We start from the raw sequence: 19,005 nt of genomic DNA, 5'->3' as shown, positions 1-19,005 counted from the left end.
TGAATAAACAAAGACTGATGAAAAATGCATGCAGGAATAAGCTAGATGTAGATTTTTAGAGACCAGATGAGATTAGTCCTGTTTGCAACTGAGGCTTGTAACCATGTGTTTTTAAAATGTTCTTTAGAAAAACTGATCAACAGACAAATGAGCAATATATCCAGGATGGGTGGGAGTAGGGGGAATGCAGAAGGACCAGATTATGCTCAGCTCGTTTCTGGAGGTTAGTAATTTTGACATGTACAATAGTTTAAATTTATCTAATTTTTTATTAAAAAGAATGACTCAATTTTCTGCTATCAGTGGTGCTGTATTTAATAACAAGAGGAAGAGCTGCAGTGAACAGTAGCTGCCAACACTGAACGTCAGCAACTGGGTTAAGCAGCTGCCAGGAGAACTGCTGTGGGCATGCAGAGATTGCAGATGCCACCTAACACCCCTTCCCACTATGAGACACAGGCACTGAGTCTTCCCTTTTTCTTCTGGTAACATGAACGCTGGATTTCTGCAATAACCATCGACCCAGGGTTTAGTTCTTCCCCTGTTGCCTCCTTAACGTACTAAACAGCTGCGTACTGTCCGTATGGATCCTGGCATGCTTCGATGAACTTTTGAACTGTGGGTGTCCCATTAAAGACTGAGTTAATTTACCCTGCTCCAGAAAAAGTTAAGTCCCACTTGGTCACTACATTAATCTCTCTTTCCAGAAGAACTATTTGTAAATAGTTGCTGCTAAATTATTCTATTTCCAGGTACTTTTTGGCCAGGTAGTCTGGCCCGGACAATGTTTTTCCTCTCCGTTGCCCTATGTCTAAAAGAAAGAATTTCAATGCTTGACTGGCACAAGCAGGTATAGATGAGGCATTGGCTTTTGATGCCCGATAGAATTCATAACAAAATCCTGTGGGGAATACCTACTACCCTCTGAAAACATGAAAGTTGAGCCACCTATTCCATTATTTTCCTTTGTGCTAAACAGACACTGATTTCAATTTGAAGAGAAACATTTTGTTCATGAGCATAATTTTTTTCAGCAACCTTTAAAAATTGATTGCTATACCAATTACAGGTTTTTGCCACCACCCAAATGACATATCAAGTGCATTTTTCTTTAATGTTTACATTTTGAGGGACTTGGGGGAGGAAGGATTTGATGTTGGAGGGTGAGAAAATAATTTTTATTGACCAATGGTCAGTTTTTCAGAGAAATAAAAACATTTATTTCCATCTGTCATTTCTTGACTGCAGAATTCTATATTATGAATTATTTCTAGGGACAACTGGTATTTGTACGTCGGCATTCATATTGCCTGAGGTTTATTTACAGTGGAAATGAAACCAAGACATCCTTAGGGCCTCTAGACCAGTTACTTTTTCTCAGACTTCAGTTTGAGTGGTTTATTATTTCTCAAAGGTCTGGAGGGATCGCCACCACCAAAAATCAATACGTTGCATCAGGTCTCTATGTTGGCTTTGGCTGCCACTTCATTGATCTGGTTATTGAAGACCCCAAAACTGACTTAGCATTTGAGGTCCTCTATTTGAGATTGAAAATGTTAAAATCATATCCCTGCTCCTCTTCCAAAAAAAAAAAGCTGCAGACATACTGCAAAAGTTCTTCTCCTTGGAGGCTGAGCCAGCTCTGCTAGCTGGTAACCAGGATGCTAATGTCGATGCTGGGCGGAAACCCTAGTGCCAAACTGCTGAAGCATCTTCTCTTTGTGCCTGGATGAGCTCCAGAAATGGAGGCATAGTCTGACAGATAGGGAAGAGTCCACTTTTCCTTGAATCTGTGGCTTTTTTTTTTTTGTTCACATTTGTTGACTAGGGGCTTAATAAGTTATTGTGTCTCACACCCTTAAAATAATGAAGAGTGTATTATTTTTCAACTGATGTCAGATATTCTGGGCCAGATCCCATCTTCTGCCCTCTCTAGTCGTGGTGAACTTGCTCCACACCCAAGGTATGAAGTGAATTACAGATTAGTGCAATTTAGGGGTTATGAGAAGAGACACGACATGGTGATCGGCTGACAGTATCATTGCATCAACAGCAATAGTATATTGTCTCTGCTGCATGTTGCTTCTAAAAAATACAGTATTTTCCACTGCGGGTCAGGGGAAGCGTGGCTCAATCAGACTCTTCTCTCTCAGCTCCACTGAAACTGTACGTCCATGAGCTCTTCTCTCCAGACAGGCTGTCGCTGGTGTGAACAGGCTGGGTTTGTTCTCCTCAGGGAATGTGGGGTGTTGGTGCCCTTGCCCAGCCCAGCGAGCCCCATCCCCTGGTCCTCAGAGCACAGCTCTGGCTTGCTGGTCTGGGAAGAGATGGAGGGAGGGATATTTGTTTCTGTACTCTGGAGTCTGGACTGATAAATGATCTCATCTACAACCCCAAATGATCTTCTAGCGTCTGTTCTATTATGTAGCTTGTCAGTGTTGTTATTAATTTACCTGAGGAAAATGCGTAGCATGGGATGGCTGGCCTTGGTTGCTGGCAGTTAGGATGCAATCTAAAGGGCAGGGTGGCCACCTGTCAAGTGGGCATTGGCTTAAAAACTGCATGTGCTGAAGTCCCCTAAACTCATACTGCACTCATTCTGTCTTCAGTTGAAACCAGAGGGCTTAATGAGGATCACCAGTGCACATTTGATACTCCATTTGATTAACCTCCAAGAAATTGCGAAAACAAAAGACAAAACAAGCAGAGCATGGACACTAGTTCTGAAGATCTGGAGCTGTGATTTCACTAATCCCTGCGACTTCTGAATAAATATTTCAGCTCTAGGTGGCTCACATTAAAAACACATATTCCTAGAAAATAACAAAAGTAGCAGTGCATTTCTTTCCCTTACTTTCTCCAGTTCAGGAGGTTTGTTTTTCTTCTGCTTGGGGCTGTGCCTGGGCAGCTCAAGAGTAATAATTTTGGCCCTGAACACAGTGCTTAGTCTCTTCAAAGAATTGTACAAATCTTCAATTAACCATCTCTCTACCTGTAAAGAAAGAAGGTAGCAATAAGCTCATCTTGTGGCTGGGGAGGCTGAAGAGGCTTGACTGCCACCATTGTCCATGTGGCAAAGCCATACTTCAAGAGTCACGCTTAGCTGCCACCCTCTTTCACAACCCCTCTTGCCATACAGAAAGAGACTGGAATTGGTGAGGTGCTATGAGAGAGTTGAGAGAGTTGGGGCTGTTCAGCCTGGAGAAGAGAAGGCTCTGGGGAGACCTTATAGCGGTCTTCCAGTACCTGAAGGGGGCCTACAGGAAAGATGGGGAGAAACTCTTCAGCAGGACCTGTTGTGATAGAATGAGGGGTAATGGTTTTAAAATAGAAGGAGGTAGCTTCAGACTGGACATTAGGAAAAAAAATTTTACAATGAGGTTGGTGGAACACTGGAACAGGTTGCCCAGAGAGGTGGCAGATGCCCCATCCCTGGAAATAGTCAAGGCCAGGTTGGATGAGACTCTGATCTTGTTGGAGATGTCCCTGCTCCTTGCAGGGGGGTTGGACTAGATGACCTTCAAATGTCCCTACCAACCCTAACCGTTCTATGATTCTATGACACACAGTTTTTGAAGCTGAGAGTTGCTGGCTATTCAAGCAAATACTTCAGACTCTGAGATGTCTGAATAAGCTTAAAAAGTAGCACTACAACCACGTTAGACTTGGTGTACATTTGGGATTTTTTTTTTCCTAATTCCTTCCCAATTGAGAGAAAAAAAATAAATGAAATAACATTCCCTTCACTTTTCATGTTCTAAGGAGGTTCTGCTGATGTCTTCATCTCCTTCCTCTGGCTCAGCTCTTCAGTAGTGTATAATTTTCTGTTTATGATGTTGCTATTCCTTACCACAGAACTCAGGCCCTACTGAGGGGAAAAAAACAGCAACAAAAAGCCCTGGTACAATTTGTGAAAGAGCTTTGGTTGTTCCTATAGTGGTCACAACAAAATCCTGATGCACGCCTGGATGGTCGAGGCCAGGAGCGTTTTTCAGGTGTGCTGGCTGAGATGGGGCAAGGCACAGAAGGCTCCCAGCTTCAAACACTCCAAAATAAAAAAGATAATAGCGATAAAGTAGGGCTCAAACCCTCATGGATTATCTTCCTCCTTAAGCATCTGCTTCTCTTTCTCACAGTTGTAGCCTTTAGATGAGTAGTTTAAAAGCTGTGCTGCTGTCTCCGCTGTAACCAGTGCAGCTATTCCGGGAGAAAGCTGCTTGGCTCAGGGACAGCTGTTCTGCAGAAAAATTCTCTTCTGATGCATTATTGATAGATGTAAGTTAAAGCCATAAAGCTCGCAGCTTTATCAGGCAATATCTACTAAATCCTGGAAGCATGTAAGATAACCTAAATGTAATCTACTGCACACCAGCTCCTTCAGTGATGGATAGCACAACAGAAGCAGGACTAATGAAAAATTAATGAAAACAGTTACTTCCATGAGAAAAATGATCTGTTTTCTCCCACCTTTATATTGATTTTAACTGGCCCTGTAATTGGAAATGTATAATTTTTTCCTAAGGTAAAGAGGATTGAGGGCGAGGGAGAGCGAGCGTATAATTCTATTCATGTTTGTGACATACTTTCAGGCTACAAAAACAAAGCATTTTCCTTAGGATGTTGAAGCTGCCTGTGAATGCAGACTTCAAGCATATTTTCTCAGCTCAGGCAAACTGCCACACTGATTCGCCTGAAACCAGATATTGTATGAGCAGAGTACTCGGAGTACTTTGAAGGCTAGCAAGGAAATACAAAGAAAAAATGTTTAGGAAAAATCAAATACAGTGCATGTAACTTGGTGGTTTTAACATGTTTCATGCATTCAAGTTCATTCCCGATTGATCTGCCACTTTCTGAAAGGGAAAAAAAAAAATCCTCCCGTCGCTCTTTGGAGAGTGAAGGAACGTCAGGCTGAGAGGAAGGACCAAACCAATTGCACCACGTTGTTCATGCACCGACTCGGCAGTGAATTCACTGCCACACATAGCCTCACCACCTTCTCACGTGTAAACACAGCTGTCTTTTCCCCTAAATTTAATAGAGCATTTCTGTCTTTTTCACCACACGACAGCAGAAATCAGTCAGATCTGCGCTTGCTGTGAGCTCTATTTTAAATTATACTTAAGTCTTTACCTGCTTAATGTTAATATATCCACCGCGCCCAACGGGCGATGCTGAGATAATAAATCAATCAGAGTAGCATACAGTTTGTTTTGATAGGGAAAAAAAGTGCGTTTCTCAAAGTGTTTAGGAAATGCTTTTTTTCTGTTCCCTGTTGTGTGTGGTATGGGTCTTTCTCTAATCTCTTCCATCAAAGACGTGATATGGGGCCTTTTTGTGATGAGGATCTGAGAAGCAAGATGTTTCTGCACACATTGGTAGTGAATGTTACTCTTTATCTTTGGCTTTTTCTAGCATCTTTTAGCTAGTGTGCCTTCATTTAAAATATACATCTGGTTTTTAACTTGAAAGATTCAGCCACATCCTTGGTTGTTGCTTTTTTTTGTTGTCTTTCTCACTGGCCTGATAACAGCTGCAATACAAGATGAATCGCCTCTTTTGATGTGTGTCATTAAAAACTAGGGCATTTACTTGTCCTCAGTGTTTGGTTTGGCTTTATTTTTGTTGCAGCAGTCTCAGCTGGTCCAGGCTCAGCTGGTGCTCCGCGCAGCAGATGCGCTGACTGATTGGTATGGGTGACCAAGGGCCCCTTTGTAATGGTGCCCTCCCCAGCCCGCTGGGCCTTGCTCCTCAGTGAGGAGAAGCCACCCAAAAGTCACCATGGCTGTAAGTGCCCAGCAGCAAGGGGCGGGCTGCAGGCTGGGGCAGCTCCTGTACCCACTGTGGGGGGCTGCCCAGGCTGCAGGGGCGAGAGGGCAGTGGAGTGTCCTGGGTGCCCAGCTCCCTGCTCCACCCTCTGGCAAATCCTCAGGGTCCCCTGGAGGTATTCAAAAGCCATCTGGACACAGTCCTGTGCAAGCAGCTTGAGGTGGCCCTGCTTGAGCAGGGGGGATGGACAAGATGATCTCCAGAGGTCCTTTCCAACCTCAACCACTCTGCGTTTCTGTCATTTCCAGGAGAACTGGGCTGATTGAGATGTGAAAGGTTTGTCAGGGAGAGAAAGATGTGGCCCTGCCCTCTCTACCTGCTGCTGTCAAGGTCATAGAATCATAGAAGCATAGAATGGTTTGGGTTGGAAGGGACCTTTAAAGGTCATCTAGTCCAACTCCCCTGCAAGGAGCTTTCTGCAGAGCAATGCACCAGTAGTGCAAAAAATTTCCAGCAAGGCGATAGTGCTGGCTACAGAAGTGTGTGGCCTGGCCAGGAAAAGCACTATCTGCATGAAACAGCATTACTGTAAGCCTGGAGCTCCCAGCACCTTGAATAAACCAGCAAGACTTGTTTAAAAAAAAAGAATTATACGGGTAAAGCAGGCTGGAGAAGGGCATCAAAGTCTGTTGTGAAAAGGCACTGGGGCCTCCCAGGGCCCAAGGGTGCCGGTGAAGCACTCAGGAGCGTGAGCAGGGCATTGCTGGGACAGGCTGGTTGTGTCCTCGAGTGACAACTAGTGCATTTGTTAGCTGGGTGGAGGGCTCAGTGCCCTGGGTCCCAGTTCCGCTGCTCTGCAGTGCAAGCTCAGCTCTGCAGGGGTGGAAGCAGCGTACGGAATGAGGAGCACTATGTAAACAAGAAGGAGTCTTAATGTGGGAAAACAAAGCCATAAGTCATCAAAAATGGTTAATGGCAATGTCGTAAGTGGAGCATTTAGGATCACTAAGTGATTAGGATCACGAAGTTGCACTTAGGCAACTTTGGTATTAGGTTTGTGTTTCATACGCCACTTGTTAATTCGGGTTAGTGATGGCAAAACACAGGAATGATAAATGATGAGGGCGAGTAAAACATGCATGTGAGGAAGAGATTAGCACAGACTTTTTCCTTAGCATGCCAGAGTGAGAGAAGGACAGTAATTTGAGTGAAAGTGTGTGGAGCAGGAAATTGTCTTGATTACTTTCATTCTTTAAAGAAGAAAAACTTAACTTTTACACCTGTTACTGCAACTAAAAAAATGCAGGCCAGCCACTTTATGCTGGGCAGAAAAGAACAGACATCCTGAAACAGCCTGCTTTGTTACAGATGATGTTCTTATTACTTTATCCTGCCATCATCTACATTAATTACAAAGTCAATCTTCTGCCCAGCCATCACTTCATTCTGTCTTGCTCAACATGTGCTATGTACTGTCAGAAAGTTCATAAAAAGAAATAGAAACAATATATAGATTATTTTTTTTCAGAAACAATCATTACTTACACTAGCATATGACTGGTTTTCTTAAAAATGACTATGCACTCTGTGTCTGTCCATTCCCCAACCTTGGCTTTTAGTTGTGTTTTGAGAGCACCCAGGCAGGGCAGAGCCTGAGTAAAGGTTTGCTTTGGGAGGCACAGGAAAGGAGAACTTCCCTGCTCCCCACAGTGGGATAAAGTTGATACTCGCAGGAAGAGCTCTTCTCCTGAGTGGCAGCTGAGTCTTCCAGTACCTAAAGGCTTATAAGAGAGACCAGGAGAAATTCTTTAACAGGGCCTGTTGTGATAGGACAAGGGGTAATGGTTTTAAAATACAAGGAAGCAGATTCAGACTTGATATAAGGAAGAAATTTTTTACAATGAGGGTGGTGGAACACTGGAACAGGTTGCCCAGAGAGGTGGTGGATGCCCCATCCCTGGAAACATTCAAGGCCAAGTTGGACAGGGCCCTGAGCAGCCTGATCTGGTTGGAGATGTCCGTGCTCCTTGCAGGGGGTTTGGACTAGATGACCTTCAAAGGTCTCTTCCAATCGAAACCATTCTATGAGTCTATGAATTCTTATAAAACAGTCATAAATAAAAACAGAGCATTTTGAGTGGCATCGGAAACAGAACAGTCTGCATGTGTTGCCTCAAAAATAAAAAGCAGCAGGGACAGGGCTTTCATGCTTCCTTGTACTTCTCAGAGATCCAAAGAGGTCATAAACATATTTCTTCCTCCAAGTTTCTCTCCTAAGTAACATTATTTCTTTCTGGAGCATCACAATTGTCCTACATCTTAAATGTAATACATTACTTCCTTTGGCTTTCCTCCCCTTGTCATATTATCTGGGGTTTTAATTCTGTCCTCTCATTTTTTTTTTCAATTGAGAGAGATCTTTCACAACTTTTTTTTTCAGTAAGAAATGGAATGGGGATTCAGTCCAAATGGGAGCTGAAAGCCATCGGGTGCCAGTGATGTTTGTAATAACAATGTTGATGTAATAAACTATATTTAAAGAAAGTCTGTGAAGAGCGAAGCTGCAGCTCGTAATTACATTACATTGTTGCTGAAGAATGAACAAATGAACAGCAGAGAAAGGTAGACCTGGGACTCCTCATAGCTCTCTTGTGGGGCACTGATTTGGGAAGGCATTTCAGGGTGTCCTTAACCATCAGTACGGTAGTTTAGTCTTCATTTTGATGGGACAGTCGCAGTACTGAAATTGTCCATCTATTTCCATACCTTGCCAAGCTAAGACACAGAAGCCTAAAGGAAAGAGGAGAGAGAAGACAGCAGAGAAAGCTTCCCCCAAGTTAGCTCTTCCTATTTTTTTTTGTTGTTGTTTTACTAATTGTAGGGCTAAATATTGATTTTTCAGCTCTGAAAAACTGAAGACATAGCATCTTCTTCTGCCATGTTCTCAATAGGCTTAAAAATGAAAATCACTCCATGACCACAATTTTCCCCTATAAAAATGTGAGCAATTAGCACAGTAGGTTCTCAGTTCAATATGTATAACTTATTGTAAAATGTATATAATTGGTTTGGCAGACAGTAAATGCACCAACACAAGTATAAACCTTTTTATAAATCCATAAGTAATACTGGGTGTTGATGGATTATTACTACAGCAAGATGTCATGTTAAATAACAGATGCAGATGTACAGTAGCAAATTACTGAGTTTGCCATTTTCATTAAAAACCAAAGCAAAAAAAAAAAAAACAACCCTATTCACATCTCCATTATTTATTGAAGAATTTTTTTAATACACTCACTGCTGGAGCATCTGGGTGTATTAAACAGCTGAATTTGGTATCGCATTAAGCTAAATTGCCCACAATGGGTAGCCGCCTCATTTCAGTTTTCTTAGAAGTCCAGAATGTGTTTTCTGAACCTGAGGCGTTTGTGTCCTTGCTGGAGCGGCGTGCCGGCAAGTATTTCACCAAAGGGAAGGGGAAGCAGGCGGGGAGCATGTTGCTCTGCTGCCGAGAGCCTGGCCAAACTGTGACCAAAATTTTCTGAGCTCAGGAGAGAGGACAAGAACAGGAGGAGAGGTCAGAACTGCTCTGCTAGCTTGATATGCATGGCCCTGGTTTAAAACCTGGTGGCCAAGAAGCATTGTGTGCCATCACTGAGGTGCCTGGCAGTTACGGGACTGAGTCTGTGGGGAGAGTGGCCTTCCTGGATTAGCTCAGCAACCTCTTGAGTCCACTGGCTCCCAAATATCAATGTGCCATGTAGGGGTGTAGAGGCAGCACAGCGCTGCAGCCCCATGGCCACCCAGGAGGGCCATGGGTACCCCTCAGTGCTGCCTCGCAGGCTGGGAGCAGCAGGGTGGGGCAAAGAGGGGTGTGCATGTGTGTGTCAGGGCAGGGGGGACATGGCAGAGGAGTCGCCTGGGTCGCCCCTGCTCGTTGTGCCACGCACCCCTGCCCCTTGCTCCTTGATCCCGTGGGAAGCCCTGAAGCGCCTCAAGAAAAAAAAAACAGGGGCTCCTACAGCACCTGCGCAGGCTTGGTCCTTGGGCCATGTCCAGCAACATGGGCAAGAAAAGGGGACCCCACTCCATTCCTTCCCTGCCCCATTCCCCCTATGTCTTTTTCCACAGAGACCACAAGCAGCTCATACATTTTCCAGCTCTCTGGAGGTGTCCATACTATTCAGGGAGTCTCTTCCTGGCATCAATGGGGCTCAGACCCTAACATCTAAGCCCTTGTGTCAGTACCCAGCACCTCCTGTGTTTCACATTGATGTTCCTCTACTTGTGTCTTCTTTTCATGTCTTCTTTGGCCTCTCCCTCAACCCAGAGTGGATTTTCCCATTCTTTTTCCCATCTTTTATATCTTACTCCTCCCTTAGCCCATTTCTCATCCTCTTTTTCCAATCAACTCTTTTCTTTCTTCTCCTATAATCCTATATATTTGGATAATTTTCATTTGGACTGTTTAACATAACCACTAGATTTGTGTTTTAGCCTTGTTCGGCAGGTTAAAAGCTCCCTTTTCTACCTTATGTTCTGCATTTTCTTCTCCTTAATATGTCAGGGTTTACAGACTTAGGATCCAACTCGACTTCAGTGGGAAGTTTCACCAGTGATTTCTGTAGGAGCAGAGGGAAAACATTCAAAATGTTCCAATGTGAGAAGCTAAAACTAAGTGTCTGGGTTTGCCTATAGCCAGATTTCCCAAGCTACTCCAATGTTTCCAGCACCTCCCAGCTCCAAAAGGACCTATAAGTAGAAAGAATGACATTTCTGAAAAGCAGGCCATGTTTCCTTAGGTTACAGTTGATGGAGGCAGCATCCTACCTGGTTTGGTCCAACATGTCAGAGCAGGGACCTTATCTCCAGCAAGTCTCTGCTAGCCATCGTGCCCAGTCCTTCTACAATGTTTATATTTATCAATAGTACATTTGGAAGGAAGGAGAAAATCTTTTTTTGCCTTCCAACTTCTTTCTGGGGGAAGTCCACAGAGGTTCATGTGTTTCAAGCAATTCAGAGATGCCTCCCCCATCCCTCAGCTTACACCCTCACACGTTATCGGACAGTGGTGCTGCCCCATGGTATTTTTCTGGCCATGTGTACCCTGTAGACAGGCTGTGGCCATCCCAAACCAACAGCTATGATGGGTGAAGCCTCTCATCCACATAGCTAATCTGACAAAAACCCCCATAACATACATTCAGTGAGATGCTAGAAAATATGCCTTTGCTGGCAGGATCTATTCCGTGACCCTGCTCTCCTCAGCCAGCAAAGCAGGTAGCCCGCTCAACCTCTGCGTAACGTGGGATGGCTGACTGATGAAGCATGGCTAATGCAGCCTTGGAAACAGGCAGCCCGCGTTGTTTCCAGCCTTCGTGTGCAGAAAGGAATGCTCCCACATTGTGCTCCCATCACATTCAGATGTTTTTTATTCTTCAGTTGCAAAACACTGCAGAAAAATAATCAAAACTGATCTCAGGAGTGAAAGAAAAATGGAGCGGCAGCTGTTTTTGAACAAGGCTCCTTTATCAAATGGTGTCTGTTCAAACCCCTTCTGTTCAGTAGGAAACGTCCCACTAGAAAAAGTCCCCCATTTCCAGCTTATCTTTTCTGCAGCTGTCACTGTGCTGCTCATTGTTCCTGAAGTCACCGGCACCTGCGTCTCCCCAGCCATGCGATGCAATCTAGAGGCTCCCACTGTTTATTTCAATGTAAATATTTTTTTTGTTGAGAAACAAAAGGGCTGGAAAAAGGGAGGTTATGGGAATATTCAGGATGAGATAAGGAATCTGAGGCAGAAAAGAACACACCAATTACCTCAGCTCACACGCTCATCTGCCAGATGAAACCAGTTTTACCGGCTGTTGCCCAAAGGCAAAACACCATAGGGCTTCTGATGTCATGTTGGCCTTTGGTGATGAGCCCGGGTAAATGGGGACCTGGCAGGGAGAGAGAAAAAAGGCTGTGCTGCCTAACGCCAGCTCCATCTATTTATGTTCGTCTAGCATCAGTTAAAAACACCTCTGCCTCATTCTGCCTGCCTGCCTGCAAGTGCGGCGTTCGTTTTCTTTCCAGAACGCTGTAGATTGCCCTGCCTTACCGTTTACAGCGGCGAGAGCTGGCATTTGCCTCTGGCAGGGCAGAGGACCAGACGCCGTTTCACTCTCATGCGACTTTTCCTCTGCTCTACCTCTGCGCAGAGGAGCGAGGACGTTTGATGTGCCGCTTGGCATGGAGGGGTGACACACGAGGCCAGGGCTGCTGTTAGTTCGCAGGGTTTCAATGGCATCAGCTTTTTCCTTCAGTATTAAATCAAATTGGTGGCATTGCTGGGACAATATAGCACTGTAGATCTGAACTGTGCTCAGTGCACCCACGTGTCTTTTTTTTTCTTTATTATATTAATCTTCTTTTTCTTCCTTTTTTTTCCCCCCCTTTTTTATACCAAGCAAGACCCGCTGAAGCAGACTTTATGTTGCAATAATTCTGCATGTTTTGGTTATAAATATCCTGAAGCAAAGTTAAGGTTGTTTTTTTTTTCATATAACTATCAAAGCAAGTGTCTGCTTCAGCACGGAGTGAAAGGGCCGTTTTACACATAAAAGCTCATCAGTGGGTGTTTACACAGCTTTTGTCCTAATACATGTTGCAAATCTGCTGCTGCGGCACAGACTGACAGCTTTGGTGAAATTGGTAACACCTGACTGAGAGGCAACAGTTCCCCATGCCAGTTGCTATCGTGGGAGCCAAACCAGGGTCTGAGCACCCAAGAAATCCCAGGAAAATCAAGTCTTTGCCTGCTGCACTACAAAAGACGTCTCTTGTGTTTTAAATTTCCAGTTGTCTTCTTGAGAGCAAACAGTGCCGCAAAACGATTTAAAACCAGAGCAGGTAAAAATCAGTAATTTCAGCAGTGTAGACAGTTTCCTCCATCGCAATCTCCCATCTAGATTTTTCTGAGCAGACCCGTGATTTCAGCGGCTGCCTTGGTGGGTGCCCAGCGTGCTGCACCTGAAAGCAGCCAAGCTGGCTGAGAAAGGGTGCGCAATGGTTTCGGAAAAGCAGACGTCTTCAAGAGTTCTCAAGTCAGCCATCAAAAACTACTAAGTATTTCACATTTTTCTTCTTCCTCTATGTTGCGTGCCCTCAGAATGGCAAATGTTTCATGAGCTGAAGTCAACACAGCAGCATTGGTGCATCACTGCCTTGCAACAACATCTATATGAAGGGATGTTTTAAAGCAGGCAGCAGTGCTGGAAGGCGGCTTTTTCTGTACAGCTTCTAGCAAGGATGTGATGATCTGAGCACTCAGCAGCATGATTTATTTATTAGAACTTCAGTACCATATTTTTTTTTTTTCTTCCCCATTGACACAGGATTAAAATTGCACATCCTGAACTGTGCAAGATGAAAGCAAAGCTTAGCTCATTCAGGTACGTCTGTGTTAGATACGTGTGTGAGCCGTTGCTCTCCACCAGCTTGATCTTGCGTTCGTGTACAGGCAGGACTCCCTCAAGATGGCTCGTCCGAGTCAGCTGTTCAGACAAACCATGACTATGCCTGGCAGTGGCAGGGATCGGACTAGACCAGGGCAAACCTTTGCAGCAGCCTTTGGTGCTCCAAAGACGCCATCAATAGCTGTCGTTGATGCAACAGGAGGTGGTCACTAAGGCTGAGGTCCTTGGGAATGCATCGGATTCATGGCCTCGTTATTTCACCTGCTGAGCACAGTGCTGTGCCCACAAGCCTTAAAGCTCAGTAACTCACCTCTTCACAGGTTGATGGAGGAGATGCGTTCTCAGGTCCTGCACCTGCCTGGCCGCTGAGCGCTGCTCTCCGGCGGTGCAAGAGGTCCCAGGGACACCAGTGCTGGAGGACTCCGGCCAGGAAAGAGGCACCTCCACGAGTGACTGGGGCACGGTGGGGGTTTTTAAGCTGTAGAAGCACTGAAGCAAAACTGTGCGTTGGCAGCGAGTCGGGTTTGCATTCAAAGGCCTGTTAGAGGTGCACTGAGCCAGGGACGATGCTTCAGCACTTGCAGATTTTGCACGGCAGTCTGGGGCAGCAAGGGAGTGCCAGGGAAGGCTGTGCTGAAAACTGGCTCTACTTCACATTAAGAATTTGCTCATAGCACTTACCAAGTCTCAGGCTAAGGACAATGGCAGTGCCTTACAGTGGTCTCACCCCTTGGTGATGCCTCTCCTGCAGATGGAGCAGGCAGACAGAAAATGGCTGGCTGGGTGTCCTGCTATTGGTGCACAGAGACATTTCACAGGATGGCATTGTGGAAAGCCAAAATGCTGAGAGCAGCTCTGGAGACCCACAGGACTCAGGAGAGGGAGGGGAAAGCACCCCACACCGAAAGTCCACCGTTGAGGAGGCACTCCTGGCTGCTTTGGGTGATGGAGAAGGAGCAGGTGCATGTAGAAACCTGGCTGGCAGGGAAGGCGTCAGATGCAGAGCGAATTGGGACCAGTATCTGGGCACTATCACAGGGACCCAGGTGACCCCAGCCCTGAAAAACACTGCTGGGCCAGCCTGCACTGCTGCAGGTGGGTTGCCTTGTATCACTCGATCATGACAGTTCCTCCTGCCGCATCAAGCACAGTTAACCCAGTGTCCAAGCTGATGGGCATGGATTTTGAGTTTAGGGTTCAAACAGGATGAAAGGGGCAAAGAGGCTCCAGAAGACATCACCAGCTTTTCAGGGAGGTGTTTTGCCTGCACCTCTGCTTCCCTCAGGGTCTCCACTGCCTCGCAGCTGGTGGGGGAGAGCGATGGGAGGTGGTCATCCATCCCGGCCATGGGTCAAGGACCTGCTGGTCTTTTGCTGATGGATGGGGTATGGCATCAGCGTTTTAGGCAAGTCAGTGTGGTGGTTTGTAGTGTACAAGGAGCATGCACGGTGTAGACTTGCTTGGACTTAGTAAAGTCTGAAAGGGCCTTGCTGGGGATGTAAAGGTTTTTTTTTGGGAAAAGGGTGCCTAAGTTTTGCAAAGCATGGAGGTGAGCACTGGGCTCTGAAAGGAGTGGGAGGGACTGTGGTGGAAAGTGGGCTCTGCCAGCGGGTCTGCACAGCATCCAGCAGACCAGTGCAGAAGTGTGCTTCAGGGGAAAGTAGCCCCTAGGGTGTTACCCAGAAGCCAAATGCTTCCCCAGCAAGGATCACAAAGGAGAGATAAAATACACTTCTTGCTGGAAATACCACTGAATGCACAACTTGTTGCCTTTTACACCAGCTACTCTGAAACACAATCTCTTTCTGCATGCAACCAGCTACAAAACCAGGGTCTGCTTTATCCTTCAGATTGCCCAGTTTCCCTCCTTTTGCAACAACTAACAAGTGTATTACTTTGCCTATTGCTCTCTGTGCATACGTTACGTGGTGACATAAGGTGTGGTGACGACACTGAAATCAGCTTCCCTGTGCTTGAGGTTCCCCAAGGTTTAGAAAGGCAGCCTGGACTAGACACTGTCATTGAGAAGACCTTCACACATGGGTTGGTTGGTTGGTGATTAGGGAGTACGAAGGGATGAGCTAGCAGAGTTCGGGCAGTTTTACTGCAAACACTGTGGTCAAGGTTACGCTGCAGGTGTTGAGGTGTCCTCATTCATGAAGCTTAAATCACACCACTGCAGAAGCAGCCATGTTACCGACGCTTGCAGAAGCATAATGTATATGAAAGTACTTCCAGTGCTTCCATCTCCCCATAAGTAAACAGAAATTAAAATGTGCTCTAAGTTTGCACACACAGAATCATTAACTTTGTATAGTTAGGGACTAGAGGGAGGGAGGGAAGGGGGATTTTTGGTAGGGTTTTTTTTTTTTTTTGCCGTAGGCAAAATTTTCAACATTAACTAATTAATGTTTATAAAGCACTTTGCATATATAGTGCCTTTCATCAGGGGATCTCCGAGTATTAGATTATATTATCTTGAAGGCCCCAGGCCTGTGCATACTAGCCCTATAAAGTATTAGCCTTATAAACTTTAGTAATTCACTTTGGATTTCTCTCTGGGCTTTTTTTTGGTTGGGTTTTTTAATCTTCCCTCTTCTGAAAATGTGCCCAGCATTTTGGCTGTGTATGTAAAAAAGGTGGTAAAAAGGGTGGTGTCAGCCAGAATGACCATATGAAAAATCAGGGCCCCATAATGCACTTCTCAAATCCCCTAATTGCTGGAGTTGGGGAGTAGCAACCCTGCCAAACTTAAATTGAACTATAAATCCCACACGTCAGGTGGGGATTGGGAGGAGGCACCATCACCGGTTGGGGAAGCGGTTCTGGTAATGACAGTGGGGACAGGGAGAGAAGTGAACACCTCTGATTTCTAGCAGCATCAGGAGGAAAATGCAAGCTCCTGCGTGGGCAAGCTGGTGGCTCTTCTGTATCGCATGAAGTTTCTGTTACTGGTGGCTGTGAGCTGGGAACCACAGGACAGGCATGAAAATGGCCAGATTTAGCCCATCGGGAGTGTCTCTGTTGCCGTCACCCTCCCGGACAGACACAGGAGGCAGAGTACCCCAAAGCCATGCCGACAGTAGTGAATCTCCCATGTGTCAAATCTGAAAAGCCTGCTTGGGCGTGGGCTGAGTGGATGACTCAAACAATTACTTAACAATAGCCGGTTGCGTGAGCTGGCAGGGATGTAGCCAGGTTCACAATGGAAAAAATGTGTGGGCATCTCGGCGAAACACATTGGGAGCAGACTTGCTGCTGCACGCAGGAACTACCAACAGAGAAAGCAAGGCCTTGGGGAGCAGAAACTTGACAGGGACAAGACCAAGGATGTCTTTGCCCTTACTTGCATGTCTTACAGGTGGAATTCCCCCAGCTGAATTTAGCTGGGTAAGGGCTGATGCTCCGAGGGCAAAGACTCAGCAGCAAACTCAGTCTTTTGAAGAGCTGGTAGTATTCAGAAAATAAGAACAGAGCCATCTCCTCCGAGGCTATCTTGCCCAGACCAAAGTGCCCTTCCGAGCAGTGAAAGTTCACGGTGAAGGGTGGGAAACCCCTCCCCTTCAAAGGAGAAGGAGAGTTCAGCAGGCCGATGGCGCATGTAGCTAAAACCAGGCGGGTATTGCTTCATAGAAAGAGCCCGAGAGCTCTTCCAGAGCCTGCACACTTTGAAGAACTTGATAGGGAGCTTGAGATGAGTAAAATCACTCACTTGTCGCTTGTGGGCTGATGTTCTGAGCTGCAAAATAACCACTGCGTGCATCCCAGAGGAGAGGCAGTTGGGAGAAGTGGGCAAGGGGGCTGCAGGGAATGGCTCACCCGTTGGGCTGCAGGCAGCATCTGAGCATGGAAAGTCGTATCAGGAAACCGAGCAAGAAGGATCCACTCACCAAGTTTGCAATCAGGAAAAGAGGCTTGGGAGGCTAAGTGTCGCACCCCGCGCTCTGCACTCCCGGTGCCTGAGGAAGAGTGGGAACCGCATACAGATCTGGAGGGTGCTCACTGTGTCAATGTTCAGCTGGAGATGCAGGTGTAGCACAGCTCTTGCTTGCCAGGAGCAGCTGGAAATGGCTTTGCCGTGGATCTCCATGTTCTCTGTTCCTGGAACCAGTCCTGTGTACGGAGCTCAGGAGGCCACATGTTGTGTGGGCAGATCACACAGCCTGCACGGGCTACTCTGTTGTAGCAGCAAGGGAGGATTGTAAGGGCCAGCTCTGGACTGAGAGCAAAAAAAGTTAGCTTTCCTCCTCTGGAGACACTACGCTGTAGGGACTCAGTCTGGGAGCAGCCAACCTTGCTCCAACCTACAGTATAGGCTGATGTAGCATGTGTGACCCCAGTAAGCATTAGGAAGGACTTCTCCTGGTCTTCTCTCTCCCTCTCAGGTAGCTGTGGTTGAACAGAGACTGACAGAAGAGGAATCGAGGCAAGAACTACACTGGGGTATGGCTGCGTCTGTCCCTGGGCTCTGATGGCACTTGTTTCCTGGGATCTCCACATGTGCTGGGCTCACTTCGCCCTTCCAGCTTCTCCTGCGCTACACGAGCCATGTTCGTCTCCCACGAGCAAGTGTGTATTTATATTGGCAAATGACACCATCTACTAGATAAAGAGCCTCTAACAATGCAAGCAGGCATGTTTATGATGTGCCGCTGCCGCTGGCTGTGCGCATACGCATTATTCTCACCTCTTCTTTGATGCAGACTCTTCATTTATGGATCAGGCTAATATGCCTGGTCCTTTAGGCCAGGATGCTCCCACACTTACAGCGGGAGGGAGTGCTTGGTGCTACTGGTGTCACCTCCAACCTAGGGCAAGAATGGATTAATTCACGCTCATCAATAGGGAGCGAGACGTCTTTTCCCTTGCTCCAAACTCAGGAAGCAGACATTGCTGCACCAGGCCGCGGGGAGCCTGAAGCCAGGCATGACAGCTCACAGCTAACCATAAACCAGCTGTGAGTCATTCCTCCCCTGGAAGCCAACCAGCTCCTGCTTGTGAGCTACCGTTGCAGGAGCTACTGCGCCTGTTAGATGTGAGTGGTTTCACTGCCTGCTGGTTGCCGTCCCTGCCCATTGGATTGGAAGTCATCTGGATTCCTCTTCCACGGGTGGGTGGTACAAGTGCTTTGGAGCAAAATACGATGCTTGGCTTTGAAGGAGAAAGGCTGTGAGGTTTTACCCATTGCATGGCTGCAGCTCCACCCTTCACTGAAGCAGGTGCACTGCCAACTGCAGACTCCAGCCTCAGCAGGTCTGGGAGAACCAGAACTCTTTGGTTGCTCTTCCAATTTGCATGCAATTCCCTCTAACTCTTGAATCCTCTCCCTGCGACAGGTAGTTTGCCTACCTGACTGGTGCTCAGGAAGAGCTATGCAGCCTGGGATTTGCCCATGTTTCACATCAATGAGTCCCACCAGGTATGCTCCTGTAACTGTGAGCTGAGACGTAAAAGCGACAAGGAGGCAACGCACAAGGATGAGAGTGGCTTCTGCTGAAGCCGAAGAGATGTTGGTCCAGCGCAGGGGAGGGCAACACTAACATCTGTGTGCTTGGTAAGACCATCTCATGGTGCTGTGTAGGCAATCATCCTTGGGAGCCCTCTTCCACGGAGGTCACCTTGCTGCTCCTCTGGTGTGGACAACTGCAGTTGAGCAGCTGAAGTGTGACTGAAGAGCTTGCAAGGACCAACATTGCAGCGCTGGCAGTGGCTGAGGGACTCCAAAAGGATAGACAAGAAAGGACTTGCAGCAAAGCTGACTCTGCAAGGCTGA

Source organism: Chlamydotis macqueenii, chromosome 2 (genome assembly GCF_036417535.1).
Source record: "Chlamydotis macqueenii isolate bChlMac1 chromosome 2, bChlMac1.mat, whole genome shotgun sequence".
Classification (NCBI taxonomy): Eukaryota; Metazoa; Chordata; class Aves; order Otidiformes; family Otididae; genus Chlamydotis; species Chlamydotis macqueenii.
This window is presented reverse-complemented; position numbering follows the sequence as displayed.